The sequence below is a fragment of the Canis lupus genome, chromosome 7 (genome assembly GCF_048164855.1).
Source record: "Canis lupus baileyi chromosome 7, mCanLup2.hap1, whole genome shotgun sequence".
Taxonomy (NCBI): Eukaryota; Metazoa; Chordata; class Mammalia; order Carnivora; family Canidae; genus Canis; species Canis lupus.
In genome coordinates, this window is record NC_132844.1 from 50,197,943 (window position 1) to 50,216,485 (window position 18,543).

At 35.5% G+C, this 18,543-nt stretch overlaps 1 pseudogene; it reads left to right on the plus strand.

The window, feature by feature from the left end:
* Positions 1-17,947: 17,947 nt before the first annotated feature.
* Positions 17,948-18,141, plus strand: LOC140636306 (H/ACA ribonucleoprotein complex subunit 3 pseudogene; annotated as a pseudogene).
* Positions 18,142-18,543: the final 402 nt, after the last annotated feature.

Genomic DNA, 18,543 nt, shown 5'->3' on the forward strand with positions numbered 1-18,543 from the left:
AGACAGAGAAAGGCAAAAACCGCATATCACTTATATATGGAATCTGAAAAAATAAAGTCAAACTCCTAGAAACAGAGGGTAGAAAAGCACCCAGAGGTTAGGGGGTGGGGAAAATAGCAAGAAGTCCGTGAAAGGGTACAAACTTTTGATTATAAAATGAATAATGTCTGAGGATCTAATGTATAACATGGTGACTGTGGTTGATAACACCGTGTTGTATGATTGAAATTCACTGAGACTGGAACTTAAATGTTCCCACATATATACAAAAGTAAATATGTGAGGTTATGGGTATGTTAACAGACTCAATAGGAGGAATCCTTTTACAACGTGTTTATGTATCAGATCATTACTTTGTACACTTCATCTTGCAGTTTCATTTGTCAATTACACCTCAATAAAGTTCAAAAAAAATCAAATAGGAAAGAAAAGAGGAAATCATGGCCAGTAACTACTCAAATCTGGCAGTTGCCATAGTTTAAAACAATTGTCTGTATGAGAATCACCTGGAGAGCTTTTTCTGAGTCATTCCACAGTTTGAGAATTACAGATTTATTACATTTAGAAAATTACCTTAGGTGAACAGTTTCCCTGATTGATTCTTAGAGACCTAATTATGAATATCAAATGCAAAGTATGTACAGGCAGGAAGAAATTATAAAAATTATTTTTATAAGATGTATTATAATTTTAATTATTCCATATTTCAAAGAAACAATGATCTCTGTCTTTGGAAACTGACTTGTTTTTGTAAAAATGAATGTGAAAATGTCCAATGCATCAAATATTTTCAGAGTTTTTCAGTAATAGAATACTGGCTGGGTTTTTTTGTGTTTTGTTTTCTCTACATGTACCTTCACCTATGTCATTAAGAATACGAAAACTATGTCTCTATATATTTTTAAAAATTTACTGGAGAGAATAAGTGGCAACATGTGTAACTGCTAGAAGATTTGCAATTTCTAAAAGAGATTGATATGTTAATTTGATCTACTGAAATATATCTTTAAAAACTAGTTATGCCCTGCAGAAAAAAGCATTCACACAATGATATGTACATCATCACTAGTACGAAAATATTTGTTTGTTTTGCATGAATGCAAATGTGGGAGTTGTATTCTTTATTTGAAAAGGAATGTGTTTGTTATCATTAACTATGAATTCAGACATATAATTAAGAAAACACATAATTGAATATGACTTTCTCTGTACACAGTGGAGGGCTGGGCTTCTTTGTTCTTTTATATTTCAAACTCAATTTTAACAAAGCATCAGGAAGGAAGTTAGATATAAGGCTGCTTTGAATTTATAAAATAGTTTTCTTCCCAGGAACTCAAAATTACTTGCATTATTCTTACAAGGTGTTTGTCAGGTTGCCAGTCTTTATTGTGTTCTATTATGTACTAAGATGTGTCTGGCAGAATGAATACCAACTTCTCCTGCCATCTAATCAAGGGAGCTCAGCAGAACCAAGTAGATCTATATGGGCTACGAGACTGATTTACTTTTAGACATGATAGAACTCATACATCTATATATGGGATTGTGTTTGCAGAAACTCTATCAAAGTAGTCACAGTGGAAGGAGAAATATTCCGCTGTATCAAATATATTTAGTATTCTCTTGGGTAAAGGGTGGTATTGTCTTCGGAGACAGTTGGTGGGCCACTTTTGTGCCACACATCACTCTATGAACACAACCATTTTCATCAAACAGAGCTCCAATTTACTTTTATTTTTCTTACTATTTACATCATCGGACTATGAAGATTTAATAACCAATGTAAAATATCCAAAGAATGAGACACCAAAACTCATCCTTGTCTTTCATAGATCTGTAGAACAAAAAATGATGTTGATAAACACAATATTAGCCGATACTTACTGAAAATATCCTGAGAGCCAGAAACTATTCTAGATCCTTTACCTATATAATTTCATTCAATGCTCAACACAACACTTATAATAGATTTTTTTAATGAGATATTGAGAGATCCCATAATTTGCCTTAGGCCATAGCTAGTAAAATACTCTGCATGTGCAGGTTCAACATTGTCCATTTCCAAGTCATTTATGACCAAGTCAAAAAGTACACAGGCAACCAAATATACTATGAGCAATGCACAAAGTGAGAAAAAAGGATTTATAGTGTAAATAAATTGCAATATTTCTTTACAAAGGATACAAGATCTCTATTTACCAGAGAAGCAGTCTTGAACTGGTACCATTGCATGCAAAAGAGAGACTTTACCCTTAGACTCGGGCTGATTCAGATTGTGTGGTGCCTGAAACACATTCAATTGTATGACCCTCTCTTTAAGGAAAACAGTATAAAAGTGTTAATAAAAATAAGGGATGAAGGTACATATTTATTAGGAATGAGAAATCCCAATAAATAAAAAAACTAAATGGCCAAGTGCCATAAATATCACACAATGTGGAAAAATAATGTCAGTATCATTAATTAAAAATCTGATACACTTGTCTAAAATTTAATTGCCAACAATTTGTGGTACATATTCTCTACCTCTTCACATGATAGCAATGTTATAATTTTCTGAGAGGTAATATTCAATTGCTCCTCTGGCATCATTGATAGAAAGCTGGGTGTATTTTTAAAAATTATTGATTCAAAAGTTTCTCTCTCTGTCACATTTCTTTATTGATAAGGTTACATCTGCCCAGAAAGTGCTTCCTGTATGGAGGTGAGTCATAAGAGAACTGCAATGATGCTGCTGATTCCGTTTGACCACATCTTCCCTGTATCGTCACCTCTTCCCAAGCCAGCTCTCACCGGGCCATTGATGCACAGGCATGATGCAGTCATGATGCTTGGGCATAGTAGCCCCTAAGTAGGCAGCAATGGAGCAGATTCCAAATGAATTCTTTCTTCTTTAAGTCAAAGATGGGGCCTAGATACATAACAAGGTCTAATAGGCACAGATCTAACTACTGAAGGTAAAAATGGTAGTCTATTGGCTTGTCTTCAGCCCTAGCCACCATAATGAGATAGAGGGTGATACCCAAGCTGGGCAGCCTACCATAATCCCAGCACTTCTCCGCATCCACTATGGAGAGGGCTCCAAGATATGCTTTATTAGATTCTTGATAAAGCTATCTCTGATTATAATATTTTATGTATTCATAGAGGAGTAGGAGATGGCAAGTAACACCCCATGGTTTATGCAACAATGGAAGTTTCCTAACTAGGGAAATGACCTATTGGAAAAAAGAAAATCCAGGTGAGTCTGAATATCAGCATTGCCTTTGTCCTAGAGACCTTGGGTTCTTTCATTGAGCAAGCTCAGTTTTGCTAGCCAACTTTATTTATCAAAACTTTAAGAGAGAGAGCCAACAGAGGCATTTAGGAGAAAAAGTATACACTCTGCAATGCTATAAAAGAGAATGGGCTTTGGTTCCAGATAGACTATGTCTGGCTCTACCCCTACGCATTTCTGTTAAATGAGAGCAATACATATTGTGGACTGTTGAGTAGAGATTAAATGAGATATATGTGCAAAGGACAGTGCACTGCTTGGCCTATATGTGTTTACTGTTAAATCCCAACCATCTCCCCTGACCCAATCAAAACCAATATGCTCCACCAGTGATGTAAGTTTCATTGCAATAAACAACTTGGCAGGCAGGGAGCCTTCCTGAGCACTGCCAATTCAAATATGCATCAAGTCACAGCTGATATCAATTTCAGTACTCTTTGTCTAACATCACATTTTTTAGTTTAGCATGTCATGTCTCCATCCTTGCTGTAAATTTCCAATCCCTTGACTAATTTTGAATGTATTCCTAATAAGGGTACTTTGTATTAATGGCTTACTGACTTCAACACTTCATGTGAGTGACTCCTGCTACCCTGTTCAACCCACTAAATTGAATTTCCTTCAGCATCATTGCTGGGCTGCTTGGAACTTGGAATTACTCAAGCCCTGTAGCACCGAGGAGCTGGCTACAAAGCTAAGTCATTTGATTTCATCTAGTACATTCATGCTTCTCTTCCCTGCTGGCTTATGCTGCCAAGTACTCAGCAAGTAGGAAGGTCTGATGCAGTCATTTAAGCTACTTCCTAAAGAGGTACACAAAACCATTCCAAATAACATGGTTGAAAATATATATTAACTCCCAGGATGACTAGTCTATAAAAACTGCATGTACTTGAATAAAAATTGTAAAGGCCAAAATAATACGAAGAACTTTACCTTCATTACTTCTCTTATTCATCAGAACTCCATAAGGGAGCTACTAAAATTTCTTCCATTTTATAGATCAGAATTTGGCAAAATATGGACTTCGGGTCTGGCTTGCTATCTGTTTTTGTGTGGCCCAATGAACCATGGATGATTTTTAACCTTTTAAGTGGTTGAAACATAAAAAACAGGAAGAATATTTTGTGACGTGAAGATTATTTGAAATTCAAATCCTATATCTATAAGTAAAGTTTTATTGACATACAAAACAGCCACATCCATTTGTTTATGGGTGCTTTTGCTCTACCAGGCAGAGCTAAGTAGTTGCAACAGAGACCCTATAGCTGGCAAGGCCTAAAATATTTACTTTCTGGTCCTTTATAGAAATCTTTGCTGACTCCATTTACAGATAATGAAGCTAAGGATTGGAGAATTCAGTAACTTACCCAAGTCTACCTAACAAAAAAATAAGATAAAATCTGGGTCTGATTTGACCCAAGAGATCATACCTTAGCAACTGTACACTGTTACTATAGTTCTGGTTGTTATGAAATTCAGTGAATTTCACACACAAAAAGTAAATCACATTTAATTGCCGTAGGCATATTTTCTATCTTGACCATTACAGATAGGTTTGGCAGGAGGTGACTGCTACCAATTCTATAAAATGGTGTGTTGGTGAATTTATAAGGACAGCATTTTGCTTTGCTGACATCTGCATGGCACAGTGAAGTTTTGGTCCTATTTCAGGTGGAATGATTGCCAACCCTGATATTATAACCCTTCTACTTCTAAGCTAACTTCAAAAGCTCAGCACATATGTTAGGCTTTTGGAATTGGATGAAAGGTATGGGACTATGCCCAAGAAATAATTACAAATGATTATTCAAAATTATACATTCAGTTAATTGCCAGTAAAGAGAAAAAGTAATCCCTTCCTCATTTCAGAAGCCAGAAATAGCGGCAAAAGACTCAATCCATTAAATAAGTGAAAAAAAATGACATCATCATAGTCATTATCATAGAACAGCATCTTAATATCCAATATTCATTTTAAGATTAACTTTTAAATACATTTATAATATTATTTTATTTGCACTTCAATAACTATTAAATTTAGAGGTAATAATTGAAAATAATTGTAGTCTGTTTTTGTTCTTTTTCACCGTAGTGGCATACAATGCTAATCTTTAAGAATTCCATTTGCATACATTAGAGCATACAGCTAGGACCAGGAAGGATGAAGGGACACAATAGACTCCATCTCTGCAGAGACTGGGGCACAGTGACAAATTAATAATTAGCATTGTGATGATATACTGACTTACAAGTTAACAAATTCAAAATTGGTCTCACATGCTATCCTCATTGTCAACAGTATTAAGATCTTTGGGCTGAAAAGCAATCTACTTATTTTGTGTCATGACTTCCCACTCTGAAAGGTTTCATCCTTCAACTATTATTTCAACTATATTGCTATATTGTATCTTAAAGATACTTGTCTTTGTGACTTGGCAGTGAAGGTAAATGGCATATCTTGGACAAGCCCTGGTTTTGTTAGACTAGCATTTACCTTCAGTAAAAGAGTAAAAGAGAAAGGCTTAAAAAAAAAAAAAAAAAAAAACTCTAGGTAAGAAGCTAGGGCATATGTATCAGAATATTATAAAGGATAAAGTAACTTGCTGAAAATTACAGCTGGACTTCCTATTTCAAATTCCATTTGTAAGGTGCTTAGAAATTGCCATTTCATCCTAACAAGTTAAAAACTGTACAGACTAAAAAATCAGTGACTGTCTTGTATCTGTAAGAGAAGGTAAGACACTGGTAAAAACACTGCCCAAAAGACTGAAAAGACACACAGGTCATGGCTCACCAGAGCAGAGACTGACAAGCAGAAATCACCATGGCATCCAGGGCCAGAGCATGAGAACCCAAACTAAAATTGAAGAATTCCTCGAATTTTGGTGTGAACTTCTCCAAGAATTAAAGTTCTAGGGGACTCCAGTCATAGTGGCAGCCTCTACAATATTGGGAGATTTACCTAGAGGAGCTCAGTCAGATTCCCATGGGGAGAGTGGGAATGGAACCATTTTGGAATACTCTACAGGGCTCTGTTCTTAACAGGGTCTGCCCTCTGGTGAAACTAGTTAACCAGGGCCTAACCTGCTGGGATATTAATAGAGAACCTAAAAAACTCAGGTAAGAGTAATACCCAAATCCTGCCCATTGTAGCCATCCTGTCCCATACTCGTGTAGTTAGTGGTTCAGAGCCAGAGGGTCACTAAAATACTGACACCTAATCATTGGACTATGATTAGAATGCTAAAAATGCTTTCTCTTCCCACACATATCAGTACTACATTACTAAAGCCAGTTTATAGCAGTTCCTTTGACCCAGCACATTGTACCCCCATCAAGAAAAGATTGCAAGGCACATTAAAAGGCAAAAAACTCAGTTTGAAAGGATTGAGCAAGTGTCATAACCAGACATGGCAAGAATGTTGGAATTATCAGACTGAGGATTTAAAACAGCTTTGATTAATATGCCAAGGGCTTTAATGGATAAAGTACACAGCATGCAAGAACAGATGGGTAGTATAAACATAAGATGGAAATCCTAAAAAAGAACCAAGAAGAAATGAGGTAGGTACAAACCACAGCAACAGAAATGAAGAATGCCTTTGGTGGATGGGCTTATTAGCAGACTGGATACAGCTGAGGATGGAATCTCAGCACTAGAAGGTGTAGTAGTAGAATCCTAGAAAACTGTAAAGCAAAGAAAACAAAGAAGAATATCAGAACACAATATCAGAAGACTGTAGAACAATTACAAAAGGCAAATACAAAATGATATGCATCATGTGACTACCAGAAGGAGAAGAAAAAGAAAGGAAGAGAAAAAAATATTTGAAACAATAATCACTGGGAATTTGCCCAAATCAACATCAGAAACCACACCATACATCCAGGAAGCCAGAAAAATACCAAACAGGATAAACACCAATAAAACTATAACTCAGGGATCCCTGGGTGGCGCAGGGTTTGGCGCCTGCCTTTGGCCCAGGGCGCGATCCTGGAGACCCAGGATCGAATCCCACATCGGGCTCCCGGTGCATGGAGCTTGCTTCTCCCTCTGCCTATGGCTCTGCCTCTCTCTCTCTCTCTCTCTCTCTCTCTCTCTCTCTCTCTCTGTGACTATCATAAATAAATAAAAATTTAAAAAAAAAAACTATAACTCAGATGTAGAGTTCAGTAATCTATCAGTTGCATATAACACTCAGTGCTTATGTACATCTGAAACTAATGATGTACTATATGTTGGCTAATCGAATTTAAATTAAAAAAAACTATCTCAGAATAACATTTTAAAATTAGAGAAAATCAAAGATAAAGAAAAACAATCCTGAAAAAAAAGCCAGAAGAAAAAAAAAAAGTATCTACCAAGGAACAGAGATAAGAATTATATCGGACTTCTACTCAGAAACCATGCAAACAAGAAAAGAGTGGAGTGAAATATTTACTATTGAGAGAAAACCACCTATGAACCTAGAATTCTGTACCTTGTGAAATTATCCTTCAAAAGTGAAGGAAAAATACTTTATCAGACAAACAAAATGGGAGGGAATTTGTTGCCAGTAGACCTATTCCCCGCCTTAAAAGAAATGTTAAAAGAACTTCTTTAGAGAAAAAGAATATGATATAGTTAAAATGTGAATCTATATAAATAAAGGAAGAACATCAAAGAAGGAACAAGTAAAGGTACAATAAAAACGTTTATTTTTCTTAATTGATTTAATACATAACTATTCAAAATAATAAGAGTAATTATGCATTCAATTACATATGCACATATATTTTTATATATGTTAAATGACTTACAGCAATGATACAAAGGATGGGAGGAAGAAATTAGAATTATTTTATTATAAGGTATTTACACTTCACACGCAGTAGAATAGTGTTATTTGAAAGTGGATTTGGATGAGCTGTAAATGTATTTTGCAAACTCTAGGAAAACTACATAAAGCATAACTGATACTCTAAGAAAGAAGAAAAAGGAATCATATAAAAATGCTAAATTAAAACCATGAAAGTGAGGAAAAGAGTGGAAGGCAAATAATAAGAGGAACAAGCAGAAAACAGTAATATAGTAGCTCTTATTCCAATTATATCAATAACCACTAGAAATATAAATGATCTAAATGCACCAATTAAAGACAGATTGTCAGAGTGGACCAAAAATATGGCATAATTATATGTTACTAGGAAGAAATATCCTTTATTTTATTTTTTTAAAGATTTTATGTATTTATTCATGAGAGACACAGAGAGGGAGCAGCAGAGACATAGGCAGAGGGAGAAGCAGGCTCCATGCAGGGAGCCTGATGCGGGACTCTATCTTTGGACTCCAGAATCACGCCCTGAGCCAAAGGCAGACACTCAACCACTGAGCCACCCAGGCGTCCCAAGAAATATCTTTTAAATATAAGGACATACATAGATTAAACATAAATTCATGGGGGAAAAAATACCATTTTAATGTTAATCCAAAGATAGCAGGAATAGTTATATTAATTTTAGACAGACTATATGTCAAAGTAAGGAAAGTCATCAGAGATCAAGAAAGGCATCACATAGTGATAAAGGGATCAGCTTTCCAAAAATACATTTTCTTAATATAGATGTGCCTAACAAGAGAGCATCATATTCCTTAAGGAAAAACTAACGGAATTTCAAGGAAAAGTAGACAAATCCACTACCATAGTTTGAGAATTTACTACCCCTCTCTCAGAAATGTATAGATCCAGCAAGCAGAAAATCAGTAAGGATATAAATAAACTCAACAACTTCATCTATCAACTGGATATAAGGGACAGCTACAAGCCATTTCATGAGGCAACAATACACATTTTTTTCTGAACCAAGAGAGACCACATTCTGGTCCATAAGACACACCTTTGCAAATTTAAGGGCCAGAAATTATATAATGTCTGCTTTCAGACCACAGTGGGACTAAACCAGAAGTCATTAACAGAAAGATAACTGGAAAATCCCCAAATATTTCGACATTAAACAACACAGTTCTAAATAACACATGGGTCAGAGAAGAAATCTCAAATTTTAAAATATTTTGAGCTAGATGAAAATGAAATCACAACTTATCAAGATTTCCAAGATGCAGAGAAATCAGTGCTTAAGAGGAAAGGATATAGCATTGAAATGCATAGATTAGAAAAGAAGAAAGATCCAAAATCAATCGTCTAATTTTTCACCTTAGAAAACTAGAAAAAGAAGAACAAATTAGGTCCAAGTAAAAAGAAGACAAGATATAGTAAGAAGTAGAGCAGAAATCAATAGGGAAATCAATAGAGAAAGTAGGAAGTCAATAGAAAAAAATCAACCAAAGCAAAAGCTGGTACTTTGAAAAGATCAAGAAATTGATAAGCAAATTAAAAGAGCAATGAGATACCACTACACTCCATTAGAATGGCCAGAATCTAGAACATCGACACATTAAATACAGGAGAAGCTGGAGGGCAAGAGGAGCTCTCATTCATTGTTGGACAAAATGCAAAATGGTACAGTCACTTGGAAGACAGTTTGGCATTTTCTTATAAAACTAAACAGATTCTTTCCATACAATCAAGACTTTGCACTTCTTGGTATGCAAATACCATGTGGAATATTATTTAGAAAAATAGTAAGTAAATAACTAAAAGGAAAGGAGTTATTAAGCCATTAAAAGATATAGAGAAAATTTAATGCATATTATTAAGTGAAAGAGGCCAGTCTGAAAGTGCTACATACTGTATGATTCTAACTATACAACATTTTGGGAAAGGCAAAAGCATGGAAACAGTAAAAAAATCAGTGTTTGCAGAGGGTGGGAATGGAGGACTAATGAATAGGCAGGCCACAGAGGATATTTAAGGCAGTGAAATACTCCATCTGCCATTACAATGACTGATATACATCATTATACTTTTGTCCAAACCCATACATAGAGTGTAAGACACCAAGTGTGAACCCTCAGGTAAACTGTGGACAATGAGTGATTGTTACGTGTCATTGCAGATTCATCCTTGGTAAGAAATGTACCTTCCTTATCAGTGGTGTTGCTGATAGGGGACAATAGGCATGTGGGGGTGGGGCAGGGAGCATAGGATAAATCTCTGTACTTTGTGCTCTCTACTCAACTTTGTCATAAACCTACAACTGCTCTTAAAGTTTTTAAATAAGAAAAACTAAAGCAAATAAGATACCCTCAAACTGTCTTCTTACTTTTAGTGCCTTTATCTCATTTTCTGGACAAAACTTCCTTCAAACTGAAGCTACCTCATATAGTAAATAAATGATGTGTATCTTTGCCTGGTTATATTTCTTCCTTCCTCCCAGTCCTCTTAGGATTTTGTCTGCATTCCTCCTGTACTTTAGTTTCTTATTATTGCTGTTTGTTAACTTGAGTCATTCTGGCAGATTCCATATACTGTAAACTCTTTGTGGGCAGGTACTGAATCTTATAAAGGTATTTTCATCTCCTGCGATAGCGGCTTAATGACAAATCATTGACTTCAATTGGATAAAAGATTTAATTGTGTAAATGTACATTATAAGGCAAGATGTGTGCTTTTGTTTGACACACACAGAGAAACCATTATGCACCACACAGTTTCTTGTGTTAAACTAATAAATACCTAACTACTTTTACTGTCTGGTTCGCTTTGATATTTTGCAAAGAGAAAGATTAGATAAACAGGAAGTGGAGAGGAGCAAGGAAGGCAGAAGATGTCATACTGGAAGCATTAGAGTGCCCAATCTGAACCTGGTTTTTAGTATAATCTTCCTTCCAGGTACAGTCAGAGCACCCAAGCATGTTCCTCCTTTCTCTCTCTGTCTTTAATACTTATTAAATATTTAGTATATGCAGAAAACTACTCTTTAGGAGCCTTAATATTTTGTATTCTAAGTGCCTCAAATTAATTTTGCTGAGGTGGATAAATATGATTGTTTACGCTAATTTATGATAATAAATCTGATCTGCACAGACTTTATGGTTAAGACACTAGTGGTCATGCCATGTTTTTTGAACCATATCAGTCCAATGAAAGATGAGTCAATTCTAAAACATAACATTTTTTTTTTCTTTCATAGGCTTTGAAAGCTAATTGTCTCAGTTCAAATTCTAATTCTACCATTTACTAGGTCTTTGTACTTTGAGATCATTAAGGAAGTTCTATAAGCATTCAGTTTCCTTGTTGGATACATGGAGATGATAGCTGAGCTTAGCCAGTAACATTTCTGTGAGGATCAATTGAAATAATATATTTAAAATGCTCTCTACATTATTGGCACTCAATAAATACTATTAATAATATTGTAATTAGGGATCCCTGGGTGGCGCAGCGGTTTAGCGCCTGCCTTTGGCCCAGGGCGCGGTCCTGGAGACCCGGGATCGAATCCCACATCGGGCTCCCGGTGCATGGAGCCTGCTTCTCCCTCTGCCTATGTCTCTGCCTCTCTCTCTCTCTGTGTGTGTGTGTGACTATCATAAATTAAAAAAAATAATAATAATAATAATAATATTGTAATTAGAGTTGATCTACAGCTGCCTCTATTACGGATCTCTTGACCTCTGGGTCAGACATATTTGAGTGGATAGTTAATGCTGATAAAATTTAATTTATTAACTGAACTATAATAAGCTATTATTTGTTCACTCCAAATGCTTTATATAAAGAGAACTGTCCCAAGCCTCCAAGTCCTTGGTATTTTCTCTCCATACTTAACAAAACAGAATCACTAAGCTTGATGATCTATCCCTTTTTATTTTAATTTTTTAGCTAGCTTTAAATAGTATGATGTGTTCACATATATCTTATAATTCATTGGTTATTTAATCTGAATAGAATATAAACCCACAGTACATTTTTAAAAAATCTAGTTCTAGTGTGTTAGTCTTAAAAGGATGTTGACACAGTTACTCAATATGCCTTTACTGTGAATATATGACACTGATTCAAGAATTGAGAGGGTTTAATTGCTAAAATGATTAATTTTACTATTATTTCTGAAAATGAAATTTTTGTGAGGAGTATTTTATTGGATTCTACTCAAGTTTACTAAAATCATCATTGGCGTTAGGAATACCTTTATAAAGTTCAGAATTCACGTTTGATGTCCAGATTATTTAATAAAGTCTTTTGTGCTACATGTTAGCCAGATCAAAATGATTGCAACCATAGAACTCTGGAGCAACAGCAAATGAGCTCCCTTGTCAATGAATACAGCAAAATATTTAGAAAAAAAGGAGAGTCCATCATCAGATGGCAAATTAAATTATATTTTGAAGATCTATCAATGATATAGAGTATATAACTTCTAATCCAATTTCACATATCATTTATTAAACATAAAATACATTAGTCTGGGGGTACCTGGGTGGCTCAGTCGGTTAAGTCTGCCTTCAGCTCACATCATGATCTCAGGGTCCTGAGATCGAGCCCCACATCAGGCTCCTTCTTCCTCTCTAATTCTAATTCAATTCCTTACAAAAAGGAGAAATTTGACATGTGTGCCAGGAAGTCTAGGAGCAAACACATGAAATCATTAACTTAAGTAGCATGTTTGTCATGGATGCCTTTTCCTGATCCTTTCAGGTCCTAACTATTTTAGTCCTTTGACTAAATTAGAGAACAGTTTACACTGTGCCATACCTGCTCCACTTTCTCTGTGTAACCAGCTACAGCTCAAAGTCATTTTGGTATATAAAATGGATCTTGATCATATTCAGGGATATTCAAATAAACTTGAGATCAGCAATTTGAGATTCAGTGTCATGACACTCACTGCCAGTTTGACTCACCATATGGGTTAGTTCTACTTTCTAGTTGTCAAATCAAGTCCCTATTTCTAGAAAAAGAGTAAAACATAATGTTCTTCTTATTATATTTCCACCCCTTCCCACAGAGGATAGAATGTCCAGCCAAGCATGTGCTTCTGACTACCCACCTTATTAGCTCCTCTGAGAGGATGGATTGATTAGTAAGATTAATCAGAAAGAAAGTCATTGAACAGACCACTTTTCACCAGCATGCAAAAATGCCATGTGTGTTTATATGAGGATGAAACAGGGGGGTGGGCAGGAAAGAGGGTGGAGAGGAACAGAAGTACTGCAGGAAGCATCCAACAGACTCCTAGATCTTAGCTTTAGCACTCCCTTCTAGCCAAACTCTGAGTGTGGTGAGGATTGACTGCCAGGGTATCAGAGGCTTCTTTATTAGAGAAGGGAGAAAAAATAAAGTACAGAATTCAAACACTGACATTCATTCCCCAAAACTCTGATTTCTCAGATCTTGTCACTGCATCCCTGTTTTGTTCTCTAAATCCAGATTTTGGCTTGGACCAAAGATTTTCAGTTTTAGAGGAACTTAGTTACTCTATCAAGTCCCAAAATTAACTAGAATATGTGCTAGAAATCCTGTCAGGAGCAGGTTCCTGTGACCAGCCATAACTCCCTATGCCAACTACTCTCAGATGAACTAGTAGTTTGTATGTCCCCCCTTCCTGTCTTTGAGGCCTCATCTTACTCCATGTTACTACTGCCAAATGTTGGATTCTGTTTTGAACTAAACTGTTGTGATTTCTTGTTATATTTCCAACATTCTAAGTTTCTCTTTCCTCTCATCCTTCCACCTGAAGTAGTCAAACTCTCCCCATGCCTCATTAGAAATTATTGCAGTTTTAGCTCTAGGCTGTCGATCTTCTTTTACAATTGTGCTGTGGTTGCTTGGTCCCTGTCTGGTCATATTTTGAAATATGGTAACTTTACTTGGCTAAGAATGTCAGGACAAAGAGATCCTTTGTAAAAAAGTTTCACCTTTGAGTTTATGTTTCTGTCATGAAAAGCCATCTGGATAAGGAATAGCTCAATAGATAAAACATTTAAAGAGTTATCAAAAGCTTCTTTGTTACTTTTAGCCTATGGCAGTTTTGTGGTTGCTACCATCTTGAGAAATATTGGTATGCCTTATACAAGTTTGTATCCTCATCACGAATGTGGAAGAAGTATTTAAGAATACTAGCCAGCATCCCTCAGTAGGATGTCTGGCTGGCTCAGTTGGTAGAGCATACAGCTCTTGATTTCAGGGTTGTGAGTTTGAGGTCCACAATGGGTGCAGATATTACTTAAAAAATAAAGTCTTAAAAAAAAGAAGAAAAAAAAACATAGATAGCATCTTGGATTTAAATCAAATCTCAGGAAGTCTCATTGACTATTTAAAATATATAATAAATAACAAAATAAATGTATTTTCAGCAGGGGAGACACATTTATTTTGTGGTCACTTTTTTTGTGAAAAACAACAAAACAACAACAACAGAATAAAAACTCATTTGCTTTTCTCTCCTTTTCCTCTTCTTTTTCTTTCTTTTCCTTTTCTATCTCTCCTTGGAAAATCTTACTCAGTGTGATTATCCAGTTCAATGCAGGTTACTTTCACATTTGTCTCCTTCTTCCCTCCTGAGCTTGGATACACACTATTAATTGTTGCCTACAACTAAACATCTCATGGGCATCTGAAATATAATACAATTGTAAATGACTCATCCTCATTGTCCCTGCCACAGTACACACCAAGCTGGCTCCTCCTTCTGTATGCCTTATCTCTGGTAAGGAAACCATGCAGTCTTCCAAGCTAAAAACCTAACAAATATCCAACGCTCATCCTTTTATTCTAATAAAAATCATATATTTGATTAGCAGGTATTTGCTCTAATCCCAAATTATTTAGCAACTTTGTTCCCTCTCATTCATCCTGCCGTGCCTCTGCATTAGTTTGTCACCCACCAACAGTTTTCTTGGGTTTACTGCAAGAGTCTCCTTGTCGAATCCCATGTCTTCACATTTCCTCCCAACCAATTCTCAGAGTCACTTCCTGGAACTTCTTTTTACAAAATCATCATTATCAGGGCACCTGGGTGGTTCAGTGGTTGAACATCTGCCTTTGGCTCAGGTCGTGATCCGGAGATCCTGGGATCTAGTTCCAAGTCGACTCTCTGCAGGGAGCCTGCTTCTCCCTCTGCCTATGTCTCTGCCTCTCTCTTTGTGTCTCTCATGATTAAATAAATAAAATCTTAAAAAAAAAAAAATCATCATCACCATCATCGTCACAGCAACAATAATCAAGTTTGCTCCATACTTAAGAGACTTCAAAGATTTCTCACTGCTTCCAAAATGCAGTCTAAACTTTAGCTCAACACATAAGATATATAATTCAGCTCTAAACTTTCTTTTCTGACATTAACTGCTCCTTCTTTGCACCCCGATAAACACTGAGATCAAACCACACAAACCTCTTCATTGTTTTACAAAAATGTCATGCCTTTTAAACATTTCTTTCTTTGTATATGCTTTCCTTCTGTCTAGAGTATATCCTCTACTTTATTTTACTGGCATTCAGTATTTCCATTATGGCTTCTCATATACAATACTGTTTATTTTTGACTCTTGGCTCACTAAACTGTGTTCCTGAAAGGAAGGGAATATAAGTAAACCATAGATATCAAGCGAACAATGGACATTTAATTTCAGTGACTGAATAATAAATGAATCCAAGGCAACATGCATAGTAATTACATCTATAAATAAGGATCTTGGTATTGTTAGAATAAGGTTGATAAATCAGTGAGTAGTAAATTGTTGAAGACATACACACTTAAAGGACGAAAACTCCAGAAAGATAACATTTTTTCTCTTCTGTTACTTGAAGAATGAGGAAAAACTTGACTCTACATTGAAAGGAACCCAAAGAAGGTTACTTTACATTCCCATAAAAGACCAATTCAGAAATTATGTCATACATTTCCAACATATAGTATCTATTCAGTCCCCCATGAGTAATGTCAGGCATACTTCAGAGATAGTGACCATGAATGATACAAATAAACACATTTTTAGGTATTTGATGTTATTAAGGAATAACTGATAGTGGTATTACAGTTACATCAGGAAATATTCATTAAATTTTAGTGATGCATAGTGAAAATACAAGTGTGACATCAAAGATTGCTTCAAAAATAATATGAAATGGTGAGGTAGTAAGAATGTAGATATGGCAACTTTACCTAGTGTTGATGGGTGTTTAGGACAGGTGATGGATAATGGAAATTCATTAAAATATCTGTCCACTTTTGTATGTGTTTGAAATTCTCTCAATATATTTAAACAATATATTCAAGAACACTTTCCATTCATGACCAGTGCCTACATAGTTGTGAACAATCAAAGTGACATCCAATACTTGTTATTGCTACTTGTAAGGCACTCTGGTACTTTCTATTTTTTTCTCTTCTCTTCTATTTTATTTTTTTAAAAAAACATAATGATGAATGATTAAATTTATTTGTTTTTGCTAATGAGTCATGGGAAAACACTGTTTTACACAATGGAATAATTCTTCATGTGATCATTTCGCCCCTGTCCAATGCACAGTGTTTTCTACATTTCATATTAAATATCAACCATCTCATAAGGCTCCCAAACTTTTAAGCATCTTATAGCTCCCTGATGTTGCTCCAGTTTTGTCACATGTCAAAATGTAGCATCTTAAAAATAAAGTGGCATATTAAAATTATGTTCCCAACTATATATTCGAATGGAAACATTACTTTGAATAAAACAGTATAGTTCCAAGTGATGAAATTGTATCCTTTATTCAAACTTGACCCTAGTATAAAAGGAGAGTCCTCTTGAACATACACTCTTCCCTATGTTCCACTCTGTATGTAATGTCTGTATTCTGGTTTTACTGGTCTTTCTAGAATTATGTTCTGATCGTTCTTTGACTTTGAAGCCACAAATAAATGTCCAGATTCATAGACTCTCCAGGCATCCAAGTCATTCCTTAGCTTGTTTGGAGAGCCTATTTTTCAGATTTTTAAAAAATGAATGTCATTCTGTGGTTTTACTTTTCCATATACCAAGGTGATTTTCTATCTTTTTTTCTATGGCACAAGCTAGGCTTCCTGGGATGGCACCATCTACAAAAAAATAAAGACTTTTTATATAGAAGAATCCAGATAAATGATAAATTTGAATACAGTCCCACCGTACAACTTTTTTTACTGTCACCTCAACATAGTGATACTTTATTTCAAGCCTCAAACCTGTTCTGATCAAATAAACGTAATAAATAAGGAACAACTGTGTACCACTAAGTTCTTGCTGCTAAGCCATATAGATTATCTAAAAAGTGACAAACAACAGTTTGGGGGTGATTTGATAGATATTCATTTACAGTAATACATTTAAGAACCATAAAACTTGATAAAATGAACATACATATAAACTTACACATTGTGTTATAGTCTCTAGCCTTCTATAATTGTTCTTTTGTGTGTACATAATTTCCACAAATGTATGTTATAATCCTTGAGATCTGTACTCCATAATGTGGAAGATGGTATTTGGTGTCTGCTAGGTAATTTAATATTATGCATATTGAATTAAAGTGCAACTGGTCCTATTTCAGTATTACTCTGACATAGGAAGAAATAAAGACAAATATCCAGGCACAGAAAAAATAATTTGTTGAGTACATGAAAAAATTTACCTACAAATAGATTTTGGTGATTCCATATGGAGAAATATTATGAAAACAAACAAACAAACAAAACCTTTAAAAAAAAATAAAAGTTGAGTCAGAAGGAACTGTGGACTTAATCACAACATCTGGCTTCAGTATAGTCATGTTTCTGCAGTATCATCTCAACAGCATGGAGATGATGTCTTTACACTGAAGAAGCCTGACCCGGTGGGACAACAGACCTCCTTGGCTCTTCCTGCTGGGCTCTCTCCAGATGACAAATATTCTCGACACTGAATTACCATCAAGAAATACGCCAAGGTGGTCATGACCCAGCAACTAAACCCTGTGCTCTGAGGGTCCCTTAAATTTCATGTCTCTTCTGTCTCCTGATCCCCTGAGACTTCTTGAAACCAAGATCTTCAATCTGTGAGCCCTGAAGCCTTCTTACCCCCTTGCTCTTCGGAATCCTGTGTCATTGTTGCCTTTGATCACATTTGTGTGAGGCAATCATGGTAGCATCCCCCTTAAGGTAACCAGTTTGAAGCTTCTTTCCTTATTTTGAATCACTGTCAGGTTATTAAAATGATTTTAAAGAAAAAAATAAATTTGAATTTGGATAAGTCAATAATGGAGCCTGATGTAGAAAAGTAACTAATCTAAAAATCCATAATTTAGTGTGGATAAGGATCATGATCAGTTGCCACAGTTTAAAAACAGGTTTTGCCACTTAACCAAACTAAGGTGTATTGCTATCGT